Raw genomic sequence first — 14,227 nt, 5'->3', positions numbered from 1 at the left:
ATAGCAAAGACTGATGGACAACTGTGAAAAATACAAAACATGCAAATAATAACATTCCAAATGGACAAATATTTCTGAGGTGTTTGCATTAAAAAAAAAGACGCAAGATACTTATTTCATTCATCTGCCAGCTTATTTCCTACAGACTCACTTTCTATGCAACTATCAGTCATCTTCATAACTTGAAACTTTTCTAAAAATCAATAGGAACTCTTACAACCTGTATTTCTGGTGAGATTTATCGCATCTTTAAATTTTACCTTTCCTGACAATCTTTTAGCCATTCATTTCCATCCAGTCTTCTGCCCTTAATCACCCAGCAATAACTATTTACTATATTGGAATTAAAATATGGCCAATCATCTATGGTACTTCAAGGTACAATGAATCTTTGGAATTGTCTACCTAGGAGATTGCAGGGAATCGAGTGATAAGGGGCGAGAGCAGGAAAATGATGCTGAGTTTACAGAATAGCTACGATCTTATGGGATGGTAAAGGAGGACAAGGGAGCCATTGACCAACTCTTCACGTGCCTTTTGGCTGGAAAACACAGCTTTCAGGAGCACGCGCATACACACACACACACACACACACACACACACACACACACAAACACAGAGAAGCAAATGCAACCCATTTCCCTAGACTAACTCCATAACCTTTCAATTTATCCTTCCAGTAGTTAAATGGTCCCCTTTAAAAAGTTCTGCAGCTGGGAGTTGCTGATCAGCGTACTCAATGCCCTAACGAACCATTATGCAGAAAATAATCTCTTCCAATATCCTACCCTCAACATCAGTCAGAATTTTAAATTTCTGTTGTGAAGCGCATCAAAAAACACAAACATTTGTGCTTTAGAAAACACAAATATTTCAAAGCATTTTTTCATTGGAAACATTTCCAATAAAAATTTTTCATTGGAACATTTAATTTTTATTTTTGTTATTTCTGTTTAATATTTTCTTCTGCAGTAACCTTTTAGCATTTTTGACCTGCCGTTTAGAGAGAGACAATAAATCTTCACCACAATGATCAAAAGCACAATAATGATAAAAAGGGATTTTTCCAGCCAATTGGGCAGCTCTGCAGTACTTCTGATGTACACCAGGGGTCGCACTCGAGACTACTGGGACACTGGCTCTGGCTCTGAGCTGGTGCTTGACAGCACAGCGTGTACTTTTACAGATCCCTTAACCTCATAGACTACACTGTGCTAACTTTCACATGACCAAAACGTGAGGGGAGAGAGAGGTAGTGAGAAACACAAAGTAATTCTAGAGCCACATCGAGTTATACAGCACAGACCTCTCCTTTCTTTTCAGTCCTGATGAAGGGTCTTGGCCTGAAACTTGGACTGTTTACTCTTTTCCATAGATGCTGCCAGGTCTGCTGAGTTCCTCCTTCATTTGTTTGTGTTGCTTTATGCAGCACAGAAACGGGGCACTTGGCGCAACTCGTCCACTTGATCAGGATAGCCTTATTTGCCCCACATCCCTCTAAGATTCTAAACCTTTCCCATCTACATACCTGTCCAAATGTCTTTTAAATGCTGTAATCATGCCCACCTTTACCACTTCCTCTGGGCAGCTTGTTCCATAAACCCATCACTCTCTGTACAAAAAACCCGCCCTTCTTACCTTGGGCCTACATACATATAGTGTCTCTCCCCTCTCTCTCACAAAGATAGAGGCTAAAGGGCAGACATGGAATAAGATAAATACCGGCATATATTTACAATGTAATAGCATTATAAAAAGAGGTCATACATAGAGGGGGTGGGAGAGGGAGGCTAACTAGAATGGTTGATAAGATTAACTGTCTTGGAGAAGAAATTTTAAGATGGTGTAAAGTTTTGTTTTCATAGTACTATAACACTTTATAGAAAGGAGCATACATGCCTGCACACAAAAAATGCACATGCTTGCATAGACATAAACTTACAGTCCTGTGCACATACACAGGTAGGCCCATACATACAGATCTGCAAATACATGTGCACGCATGCACACACATCTGTATATACACTCATACATGCACATACTTAAATACAGACTTGTACACACACATACACTTGTATATGCACACTGATACATGCACATACTTAAATACAGACCAGTACACACTGCACATAAATTTGGTATGGCATCAAAGACTTTTGCAAATGCACGGTGGAGGACATTCTGACTGGTTGCATGTTATGGAGTCTGCCTGGTGTGGAGGCTGTAATGCACAGAACTGCAAGAGGCTGCAGAGGCTGTAGACTCAAACAGCTCCACCACGGACAAAACACTCCCTGCCACTGAGGACATCTTCATGAAGGCGGTATCCATCATTAAAGTCACTTACCATCCGAGACTTTGCCCTCTTCTCATTACTACCATGGGGGAAGGAGGTTCAGGAGCCTGAAGACCACACTCCATGTCTTCCCCTCTGCCATTAGATTTCTGAACCATGAACACTATCTCACTATTCCTCTTGTGCACTATTTCATTTTGATTCTGATCGAGGTGGGTTTTGAGGAATAACTCGGAGAAGTGAGGAGGGAATCCCAGAGCTGCAGAAAAGTCCCACCCCACCTCACCCCCTCTTCTCCCTGATGGTGGAGTAATTACCGGGAAGAATGTGAAGAATGCTGAAATGGAGCATTTCTGATCTCTGGAACCATATAACCATATCTATATTAATATATCTATAAATATAGATATTGTATATATAGATATATTATATATAAATATAGATAGAAACATAGAAAATAGGTTCAGGAGTAGGCCATTCAGCCCTTCGAGCCTGCACCGCCATTTATTATGATCATGGCCGATCATCCAACTCAGAACCGTGTACCAGCCTTCCCTCCATACCCCCAATCCCTTTAGCCACAAGGGCCATATCTAACTCCCTCTTAAATATAGCCAATGAACTGGCCTCAACTGTTTCCTGTGGCAGAGAATTCCACAGATTCACCACTCTCTGTGTGAAGAAGTTTTTCCTAATCTCGGTCCTAAAAGGCTTCCCCTTTATTCTCAAACTGTGAACCCTCGTTCTGGACTTCCCCAACATCGGGAACAATCTTCCTGCATCTAGCCTGTCCAATCCCTTTAGGATTTTATATGTTTCAATAAGATCCCCCCTCAATCTTCTAAATTCCAACGAGTATAAGCCTAGTCGATCCAGTCTTTCATCATATGAAAGTCCTGCCATCCCAGGGATCAATCTGGTGAACCTTCTTTGCACTCCCTCTATGGCAAGGATGTCTTTCCTCAGATTAGGGGACCAAAACTGCACACAATACTCCAAATATTGTAGATCTGGCTGGAACTAGAGAAGCAAATTTAGAAATCAGAAATGTAAAGGGCCTTGGGAGTCATAGAGAAGTACAAAACAGAAACAGGCCCTTCAGCCCATCTAGTCCATGTCAGAAAATATTTAATTGCCTAGCGCAGGATTCCTGAAAGGTTAACTTGCAGGTTGAGTCAATGGTGAGGAAGACAAGTGCAATGTTTAGCATTCGTCTTGAGAGGACTAAGATATAAGAGCAAGGATGTAATGTTGAAGCTTTATCAGGCATTGGTCAGACGGCACTTGGAGACTATATATATATATCTCTCCCTATGGTGGGGGAGTCTAGGAACAGCGGGTACAGCCTCAGAACAAAATATGTCCCTTTAGAGCAGAGATGAGGAGGAATTTCTTTAGCCAGAGGATGGTGAATCTGTGGAATTCATTCCTAAAGACAGCTGTAGAGGCCAAGTCATTGGATTACTTAAAGTGGAGGTTGAAAGGTTGTTGATTAGTGATGGTGTCAAAGGTTCTGGGGAGAATGGGATTGACAGGGATAATAAACCTGCATGATGGAATGGTAGAGCAGACACGATGGGCTGATGGGCCTAATCCTGCTCCAAAGGAGGGGAGATGGGGTAGGGAAAGGCTGAGCCCTGGAAACGAAGACAAAGACCAGCACCGGCCCAACATGATGCAGCCAATGTAGGGCAACAGATCAGAACGGCTGGAGAGGGACCTGCGAGGGAGACCGCCAGCCTCAGTTATCTAGGGCGTCGGCTCCGTTAGCAAAGAGTGGGCTCAACACATCACAGAGGAGCCTGTCCTCCTTGCATATCTCACTGCCTGCAGCATTATCAAAGAGCCACCCTCCACAGACATTCCCTCTTCTCCCCTCTCCCATTGAGCATGATACAAAGCCTGAAGCACGTACCACTCAGCTCAAGGACAGCTTCTACCCCTGTTATATTAAATCTTTCCCAAGTATGATACGATGGACTCTTGACTTTACAATCTGCCTTGTTTTACTGTTTACCTGGACTGCTCTTTCCCTGTAGCTGCTACACTTGATTCTGTTTTGTTGTTGTGTTCCCTTGTTCCAGCTCACTGCACTGTGTAATGAGCTGAACTCTGTGAACAGTGTGCATCTTTTCACTGTATCTTGCTGCACGTAACAGCAATGACCCAGTTCCAATGCTCTCAGAGGTGCTGCTGCTCCTCACAACTGGAGCAACACACACACACACACACACACAATTGCTGGAGGAACTCAGCAGGTCAGGCAGCACCTATGGAGATGAATAAAGAGTTGCCATTTCAAACTGAGACCTTTCATCAGGACATCACAAACAAATGACCCATCATCAAAACCCAACCCAAAAGGACAGACAGAGTGTACCAGGGGCAGTTGACTCCTATGGGTCGGTGTCTTGGCAGCCACAGAATGAGAAGGGCACACAGGCAGCTGCTGCAGGTGATGGAGTAGGGAAGCCAGGGTGGAGTTTCCTTCTTCAGCTGAAATGCCGAGACGGATCTGTGGGATCGGCCTGAAACCAGGGCAAGGGTTGTTGTGCTTCTAACCCAAACTTCCTGACTGGGAAGATCTGGCTGACTGAACTGGGCACACTTCGTTAACACCTGAATTTGGTAACGGGAGCAGGTCTGCCAGTACTCGGCTGGGGAGGGACTTACCGGAGCCGTTGCCAGGCGCAGAATGCTGCCGTTCTTTATTTCATGGCGATTCTGTAACGAGAAAATGGAGAGTAAGCTGCAGATGGGGTGGGGGGAGGAGAGGGTCTGGCAGGGTGTGGGGGGAGAGGGTCCAGTGGGGGAGGTGAGGGTCCAGGGTGGTGGGGGGAGGAGAGGATCGGGAGAGGGAGGAGGAGAGGGTTGGGGGGAGGGAGGAGGAGAGGGTTGGGGGGAAGGAGGAGAGGGTCCGCGGGGGGGGAGGAGAGGATCGGGAGAGGGAGGAGAGGGTCCGGGGGGGGGGGAAGGAGGAGAGGGTCGGTGGGGGGAGGAGGCGAGGGTCCAGGGGGGGAAGAGGAGAGGGTCGGTGGGGGAGAAGGAGAGGGTCCGGGGGTGGGGGGAAGGAGGAGAGGGTCGGGGGGGGAAGGAGGAGAGGGTCGGGGGGGGAAGGAGGAGAGGGTCGGGGGGGGGGAAGGAGGAGAGGGTCGGGGGGGGGAGGAGGAGAGGGTCCGGGGGGGGAGGAGGAGGAGAGGGTCCGGGGGTGGGGGGAAGGAGGGGAGGGTCCGGGGGTGGGGAGGAGGAGTGGGTCCGGGGGAGGCAGAGAGTTCGGGGGGAGGCAGAGATGTGAAACGTGGGAGGAACCTGGAGCACTAGGGGGAAACATACGCAGTCATATGGAGAGCGTGCAAACTCCACAGACAGCACCGGTCAGGATCGAACATGGCTCTCCACCCCTTAACTCCCTACATACAGCCCCCGAAATTCTCTTTATTTAAAGATTTAAAACATTAGCTTTATTTGTCACATGTACACTGAAACATGCAGTGCAATGTGCCACTAGCATCAGGGATGTGTGGGGCAGCCTTGAAGTGTTACCATGCTTCTGGCACTAACATAGCCGGCCTACAACACACTAACCCTGAATGTACGTCTTTGGGATGGGGGAGGAAACCAGAGCACCCGGAAGAAGCATACACAGTCGTAGGGAGAACATACAAACTACATACAGACTGCAGTGGGAATTGAAACTTGTTCTTACAGTTGGTGTGTTGTAAAGCATTGTGCTAACTGCTACACTACCCTTTGCCAATCTTTACTCAATTACACCTCTGAGAGTTGGTTCTCTTCACACCTTCTATTCATGTGGGCTCTGCAAAAACCCTTCTTGTTCACCCTTACTCTGAATAATTGAGCCTGCCGACCTTCTAACCTACTCTAAGACCAATCTAACTCTATTCTTCTATCATCCATGCGCTCACCTAAGTGTTTCTTATATGCCTCCAATGTATCTGCCTCTACCACCACCCCACACAAGGCATTCCACACACCCAACACTGTGTAAAAACTTATGCCTGACAACCCCCTCCCATACTTTCCTCCAGTCACCATCAAATTATGTCCCCTGGTATTAGCCATTTCCACCCTGGGGAAAAAGTCTCTGTTTATCCACTCTATTTAAGTCTCTTATCTTGTACAGGTCTATGAAGTCGCCTCTCATCCTCCTTCATCCCAAAGAGAAAAGCCTTAGCTCACTCAACCTATCTTCACAAGACAAGCTCCCAAATCCATGCAGCATCCTGGTAAATCTCCTCCGCACCCTGTCCAAAGCTTCCACATCTTTTCTAAAGTGAAGCAATGTGCTGCAAGTTTTCATTGTACCTGTGCACACACATACTTGTGCATTTGACAACTGACTCGACTTTGAGTTATAAGAGAGGTTGGGTAGGCTGAGGGGGGAGTTCATAGAGGTGTATAAAATCATGAGGGGAAGAGATTCAGGTGAATGAACTCACTTTTTCCCATGGGAACAAAATCTCCCACCTTATATGGCCTTCATAAGCTAAAAGCATTTGACTCTGTAAATTGTCTTGCCCTTTGGCAGGTACTGTCCAAAATCAGGTATTCAGAGATATACCTCAAGACCCTGCAGCGCTTACACAATGATATAAGTGCAACAGCCCTCAGCAAAAGCAGCTCTGAAACAGTACCTTTTAAGGTTGAGACCAGGGTCAAAAAGGGGTGCATCATTGCCCCAACCCTGTTTGCCGTTTTCATTGCAACCGTTCTTCACTTCTCAGGCCAATACCTCCCACAAAGAGTCCCGATTCTCTATAGGACAGATGGAGGGCTCTTTAACCTTAACAGGTTCAAAGCAAAGAATAAGGGGTCAACTACTTCCATTACGGAGCTCCAATATGCAGATGACAACACCATCATAGCTCGCTCTGTGGAAGATCTGCAGTGCATAATGGATACTTTTGCCAGAGCATACAAGCTCCTGGGACTTAATCTAAACATCAAGAAAACCCAAATCCCACACCAATTTGCTCCAGGTTGAGCTCCTAAACCTCAAACTATCCAAGTTGACAACATCCCTCTGGAGAACACTGATCATTTCCCATATCTTGGCAGCCTTCTTTCTTCAAGAGCCAATGTTGACCTTGAAATAAATCACAGAATAGGTTGTGCAAGTGGAGCTTTTGCCAGGCTGAGAGTTTTTGAAGATCGGGATATCAAGACCAACACAAAGCTTCTGGTCTACAAAGCTATAGTCCTCCCCTCCTTGCTATATGGAACGAAGTCATGGACAACATACAACAGACACGTAAAATCCCTAGATCTTACCAGCAATGATGCCTCTCAAAGATTCTGACAGTTAGCTGGGAGAACAGGCATATTAACTCCAACATCTAGGAGGAAGCTAACATTAACTCTACAACCACAATCGTGACTCAACACCAATTGCAATGGGTCGGCCACATCATCCGTATGCCTGACTCTTCTGTTTGGCCAGCTCAAGGATGCAAAGCGCACTCCTGGAGGGCAGATAAAGTGGTCCAAGGACAATATCAAGACTCATCTGAGAAAGTGCCACATCAAGCTGAATGGATGGGAGAAATCATCACAGGATAGGAAAAGCTGGAGAAGAATTGTCTATGAGGGGACTGCACAGCTCGAAGAATACTTCAAGTCTGCTGCTGAGACTAAGCGGCTTCAATGTACGGAGAGACTGGTAAAGGCCCAACAGCTACATCCAGCATTGCCTCAATGACCTACACTTGCCAACACTGCAATAGGACTTGCGGATCACAGATTGGCCTCTTCAGTCATCACAAGACCCACAAGTGACCAGATCAACCACCAGCAGAAGAATCATACTCAACAACAAGTGATCGCTGATGATGGTGACAGGCTAATTTTAAAAATTATTTATTATAATTATTTTGTCCTAAGCACCTCATAATTGATTACAATGATCATGTGACCACCTCATCTCCTGCTAACCCACTGTTCTCTTCCAGGCCTGGACTACCGATTACTGCCAATCACCATCCTGGAGCAATGTTAGCTAGTATGACCCCTAAACGCGAATCACACAGTGATACAACCGCTGTGAGTTACCGCACACCGATCAATGGGGCAAATTTCAAAATCTGCCCTTGTGCGCCCCTCACTGTTTCTGTGATGTATCTGTATCCCCCCGTCTCACTCCAGCACCACTCACTGTTTCTGTGATGTATCTGTATCCCCCACATCTCACTCCAGCGCCCCTCAACGTTTCCGTGATGTATCTGTGTCCCCACGTCTCACTCCAGCAACCCTCACCATTTCTGTGATGTATCCGTATCCCCCCGTCTCACTCCAGCGCCCCTCACCGTTTCTGTGATGTATCTGTACCCCCTTGTCTCACTCCCGCACCCCTCTCCATTTCTGTGATGTATCCGTATCCCCCCGTCTCACTCCAGCGCCCCTCACCATTTCTGTGATGTATCTGAATCCCCCAGTCTAACTCCAGCGCCCCTCACCATTTCTGTGATGTATCTCTATCCTCCCGCCTCACTCCCGCACCTCTCACCGTCTGTGATGTATGCCCCCATCTCACTCCCGCATCCCTCACCGTTTCTGTGATGTATCTGTATCCCATCTCACTCCAGCACCCCTCACCATTACTGTGATGTATCAGTATCCCGTCTCACTCTAGCGCCCCTCACCATTTCTGTGATGTATCTGTATCCCCCCGTCTCACTCCAGCGCCCCTCACCGTTACTGTGACGTATCCCCCCGTCTCACTCCAGCACCCCTCACCGTTACTGTGATGTATCCCCCGCTCTCACTCCAGCACCCCTCACAGTTTCTGTGATGTATCCGTATCCCCCCCGTCTCACTCCAGAGCCCCTCACCGTTTCCGTGATGTATCTGTATACCCCACTGTCTCACTCCAGCAACACTCACCGTTTCTGTGATGTATCTGTATCACTCCGTCTCACTCCAGCGCCCCTCACCGTTTCTGTGATGTATCTGTATCCCCCCGTCTTACTCCAGCACCCCTCACCGTTACTGTGATGTATCTGTATCCCCCCGTCTCACTCAGTGCCCCTCACCGTTTATGTGATGTATCCGTATCCCTCCCGTCTCACTCCAGCGCCCCTCAACGTTTCCGTGATGTATCTGTATCCCCACGTCTCTCTCCAGCAACCCTCACCGTCTCTGTGATATATCCGTATCCCCCCGTCTCACTCCAGCACCCCTCACCGTTTCTGTGATGTATCCGTATCCCCCCGTCTCACTCCAGCGCCCCTCACCGTTTCTGTGATGTATATGTACCCCCTTGTCTCACTCCCGCACCCCTCTCCATTTCTGTGATGTATCCGTATCCCCCCGTCTCACTCCAGCGCCCCTCACCATTTCTGTGATGTATCTGTATCCCCCAGTCTCACTCCAGCGCCCCTCACCATTTCTGTGATGTATCTGTATCCCGTCTCACTCTAGCACCCCTCACCATTTCTGTGATTTATCTGTATCCCATCTCACTCCCGGACCCTTCACCATTTCTGTGATGTATCTGTATCCTCCCGCCTCACTCCTGCACCTCTCACCGTCTGTGATGTATGCCCCGTCTCACTCCCGCATCCCTCACCGTTTCTGTGATGTATCTGTATCCCATCTCAATCCAGCACCCCTCACCATTACTGTGATGTATCTGTATCCCGTCTCACTCTAGCGCCCCTCACCGTTTCTGTGATGTATCTCTATCCCCCCGTCTCACTCCAGCACCCCTCACCGTTACTGTGATGTATCCCCCGCTCTCACTCCAGCACCCCTCACAGTTTCTGTGATGTATCCGTATCTCCCCCGTCTCACTCCAGAGCCCCTCACCGTTTCCATGAAGTATCTGTATCCCCCCGTCTCACTCCAGCACCACTCACCGTTTCTGTGATGTATCTGTATCACTCCGTCTCAGTCCAGCGCCCCTCACCGTTTCTGTGATGTATCTGTATCCCCCCGTCTCACTCCAGCACCCCTCACCGTTTCTGTGATGTATCTGTATCCCCCCGTCTCACTCAGTGCCCCTCACCGTTTCTGTGATGTATCCGTATCCCTCCCGTCTCACTCCAGCGCCCCTCAACGTTTCCGTGATGTATCTGTGTCCCCACGTCTCACTCCAGCAACCCTCACCGTCTCTGTGATGTATCCGTATCCCCCCGTCTCACTCCAGCGCCCCTCACCGTTTCTGTGATGTATCTGTACCCCCTTGTCTCACTCCCGCACACCTCTCCATTTCTGTGATGTATCCGTATCCCCTCGTCTCACTCCAGCGCCCCTCACCATTTCTGTGATGTATCTGTATCCCCCAGTCTCACTCCAGCGCCCCTCACCATTTCTGTGATGTATCTGTATCCCGTCTCACTCCAGCACCCCTCACCATTTCTGTGATTTATCTGTATCCCATCTCACTCCCGGACCCTTCACCATTTCTGTGATGTATCTGTATCCCCCCGTCTCACTCCAGCACCCCTCACCGTTTCTGTGATGTATCTGTATCCTCCACGTCTCACTGGAGCACCCCTCACCGTTACTGTGACGTATCCCCCCGTCTCACTCCAGCGCCCCTCACCGTTTCTGTGATGTATCCATATCCCCCCTTCTCACTCCAGCGCCCCTCACCGTTTCTGTGATGTAACTGTACCCCCCCGTCTCACTCCCGCACCCCTCACCGTTTCTGTGATGTATCTGTATCCCCCCGTCTCACTCCCGCACCCCTCACCGTTTCTGTGATGTATATGTACCCCCGCTCGTCTCACTCCAGCGCCCCTCACCATTTCTCTGATGTATCTGTATCCCCCCGTCTCACTCCAGCACCCCTCACCGTCTCTGTGATGTATCTATATCCCCCCGTCTCAAACCAGCGCCACTCACCGTTTCTGTGATGTATCCGTATTCCCCCCCATCTCACTCCAGCGCCCCTCACCGTTTCTGTGATATATCCGTATCCCCCCGTCTCACTGCAGCACCCCTCACCGTTTCTGTGATGTATCCGTATCCCCCCATGTCACTCCAGCACCGCTCACCGTTTCTGTGATGTATCCGTATCCCCCCATCTCACTCCAACGCCCCTCACCGTTTCTGTGATATATCCGTATCCCCCCGTCTCACTGCAGCACCCCTCACCGTTTCTGTGATGTATCTGTATCCCCTCGTCTCACTCCAGCACCCCTCACCGTTTCTGTGATGTATCTGTACCCCCTTGTCTCACTCCCGCACCCCTCTCCATTTCTGTGATGTATCCGTATCCCCCCGTCTCACTCCAGCGCCCCTCACCATTTCTGTGATGTATCCGTATCCCCCCGTCTCACTCCAGCGCCCCTCACCATTTCTGTGATGTATCTGTATCCCGTCTCACTCCAGCACCCCTCACCATTTCTGTGATTTATCTGTATCCCATCTCACTCCCGGACCCTTCACCATTTCTGTGATGTATCTGTATTCCCGCCTCACTCCCGCACCTCTCACCGTCTGTGATGTATGCCCCCGTCTCACTCCCGCACCCCTCACCGTTTCTGTGATGTATCTGTATCCCCGCTCGTCTCACTCTAGCACCCCTCACCATTTCTGTGATGTATCTGTATCCTCCCATCTCACTCCAGCACCCCTCACCGTCTCTGTGATGTATCTGTATCCCCCCGTCTCACTCCAGCACCCCTCACCGTCTCTGTGATGTATCTGTATCCCCCCGTCTCAAACCAGCGCCACTCACCGTTTCTGTGATGTATCCGTATCCGCCCCCGTCTCACACCAGCACCCCTCACCGTTACTGTGACGTATCCCCCCGTCTCACTCCAGCACCCCTCACCGTTTCTGTGATGTATCTGTATCCCCCCGTCTCACTCCAGCACCCCTCATCGTTTCTGTGATGTATCTGCATCCCCCACATCTCACTGGAGCACCCCTCACCGTTTCTGTGATGTATCTGTATCCCCCCATCTCACTCCAGCGCCCCTCACCGTTTCTGTGATGTATCTGTATCCCCCCATCTTACTCCAGCACCCCTCATCGTTTCTGTGATGTATCTGCATCCCCTACATCTCAATGGAGCACCCCTCACCGTTTCTGTGATATATCTGTATCCCCCCGTCTCACTCCAGCGCCCCTCACCGTTTCTGTGATGTATCTGTATCCCCCCGTCTCACTCAGTGCCCCTCACCGTTTCTGTGATGTATCCGTATCCCTCCCGTCTCACTCCAGCGCCCCTCAACGTTTCCGTGATGTATCTGTGTCCCCACGTCTCACTCCAGCAACCCTCACCGTCTCTGTGATATATCCGTATCCCCTCGTCTCACTACAGCGCCCCTCACCGTTTCTGTGATGTATCTGTACCCCCTTGTCTCACTCCCGCACCCCTCTCCATTTCTGTGATGTATCCGTATCGCCCCGTCTCACTCCAGCGCCCCTCACCATTTCTGTGATGTATCTGTATCCCCCAGTCTCACTCCAGCGCCCCTCACCATTTCTGTGATGTATCTGTATCCCGTCTCACTCCAGCACCCCTCACCATTTCTGTGATTTATCTGGATCCCATCTCACTCCCGGACCCTTCACCATTTCTGTGATGTATCTGTATCCTCCCGCCTCACTCCCGCACCTCTCACCGTCTGTGATGTATGCCCCCGTCTCACTCCCGCATCCCTCACCGTTTCTGTGATGTATCTGTATCCCATCTCACTCCAGCGCCCCTCACCATTTCTGTGATGTATCTGTATCCCCCCGTCTCACTCCAGCACCCCTCACCGTTTCTGTGATGTATCTGTATCCTCCACGTCTCACTGGAGCACCCCTCACCGTTACTGTGACGTATCCCCCCGTCTCACTCCAGCGCCCCTCACCGTTTCTGTGATGTATCCATATCCCCCCTTCTCACTCCAGCGCCCCTCACCGTTTCTGTGATGTAACTGTATCCCCCCGTCTCACTCCCGCACCCCTCACCGTTTCTGTGATGTATATGTACCCCCGCTCGTCTCACTCCAGCGCCCCTCACCATTTCTCTGATGTATCTGTATCCCCCCGTCTCACTCCAGCACCCCTCACCGTCTCTGTGATGTATCTATATCCCCCCGTCTCAAACCAGCGCCACTCACCGTTTCTGTGATGTATCCGTATTCCCCCCCATCTCACTCCAGCGCCCCTCACCGTTTCTGTGATATATCCGTATCCCCCCGTCTCACTGCAGCACCCCTCACCGTTTCTGTGATGTATCCGTATCCCCCCATGTCACTCCAGCACCGCTCACCGTTTCTGTGATGTATCCGTATCCCCCCATCTCACTCCAGCGCCCCTCACCGTTTCTGTGATATATCCGTATCCCCCCGTCTCACTGCAGCACCCCTCACCGTTTCTGTGATGTATCTGTATCCCCTCGTCTCACTCCAGCACCCCTCACCGTTTCTGTGATGTATCTGTATCCCCCCGTCTCACTCCAGCGCCCCTCACCGTTTCTGTGAAGTATCTGTATCCCCCCGTCTCACTCCAGCGCCTGTCACCGTTTCTGTGATGTATCCGTATCCCCCCATCTCACTCCAGCACCCCTCACAGTTTCTGTGATGTATCTGTATCCCATCTCACTCCAGCACCCCTCACCGTTTCTGTGATGTATCTGTATCCCCCCCGTCTCACTCCACCACCCCTCACCGTTTCTGTGATGTAGCTCTGTATCCCCCCGTCTCACTCCAGCGCCCCTCACCGTTTCTGTGATGTATCTGTATCCCCCCGTCTCACTCCAGCACCTCTCACAGTTTCTGTGCTGTAACTCTGTATCCCCCCGTCTCACTCCAGCAACTCTCACAGTTTCTGTGATGTAGCTCTGTATCCCCCCGTCTCACTCCCGCATCCCTCACCGTTTCTGTGATGTATCTGTATCCCATCTCACTCCAGCACCCCTCACCATTACTGTGATGTATCTGTATCCCGTCTAACTCTAGCGCCCCTCAC

At 49.8% G+C, this 14,227-nt stretch overlaps 1 protein-coding gene across 1 annotated transcript in view; it reads right to left on the bottom strand.

Moving 5' to 3' along the window:
• The window catches only part of LOC134341290 (engulfment and cell motility protein 3-like), a 107,561-nt gene extending 93,555 nt beyond the window's left edge, over nt 1-14,006 (bottom strand). Inside the window, exons 1-2 of the mRNA XM_063039162.1 lie at nt 13,928-14,006; nt 4,970-5,020 (exon numbers count right to left, since the gene is read on the bottom strand). The gene's annotated coding sequence lies outside the window, so the exon portion shown is untranslated. The remainder of the gene's footprint in view (nt 1-4,969; nt 5,021-13,927) is intronic.
• Nucleotides 14,007-14,227: the final 221 nt, after the last annotated feature.

Source organism: Mobula hypostoma (genome assembly GCF_963921235.1).
Source record: "Mobula hypostoma chromosome 14 unlocalized genomic scaffold, sMobHyp1.1 SUPER_14_unloc_2, whole genome shotgun sequence".
Lineage (NCBI taxonomy): Eukaryota > Metazoa > Chordata > Chondrichthyes > Myliobatiformes > Myliobatidae > Mobula > Mobula hypostoma.
The sequence above is the reverse complement of the archived record's forward strand: the minus strand, read 5'-3'. Positions and strand labels throughout refer to the sequence as shown.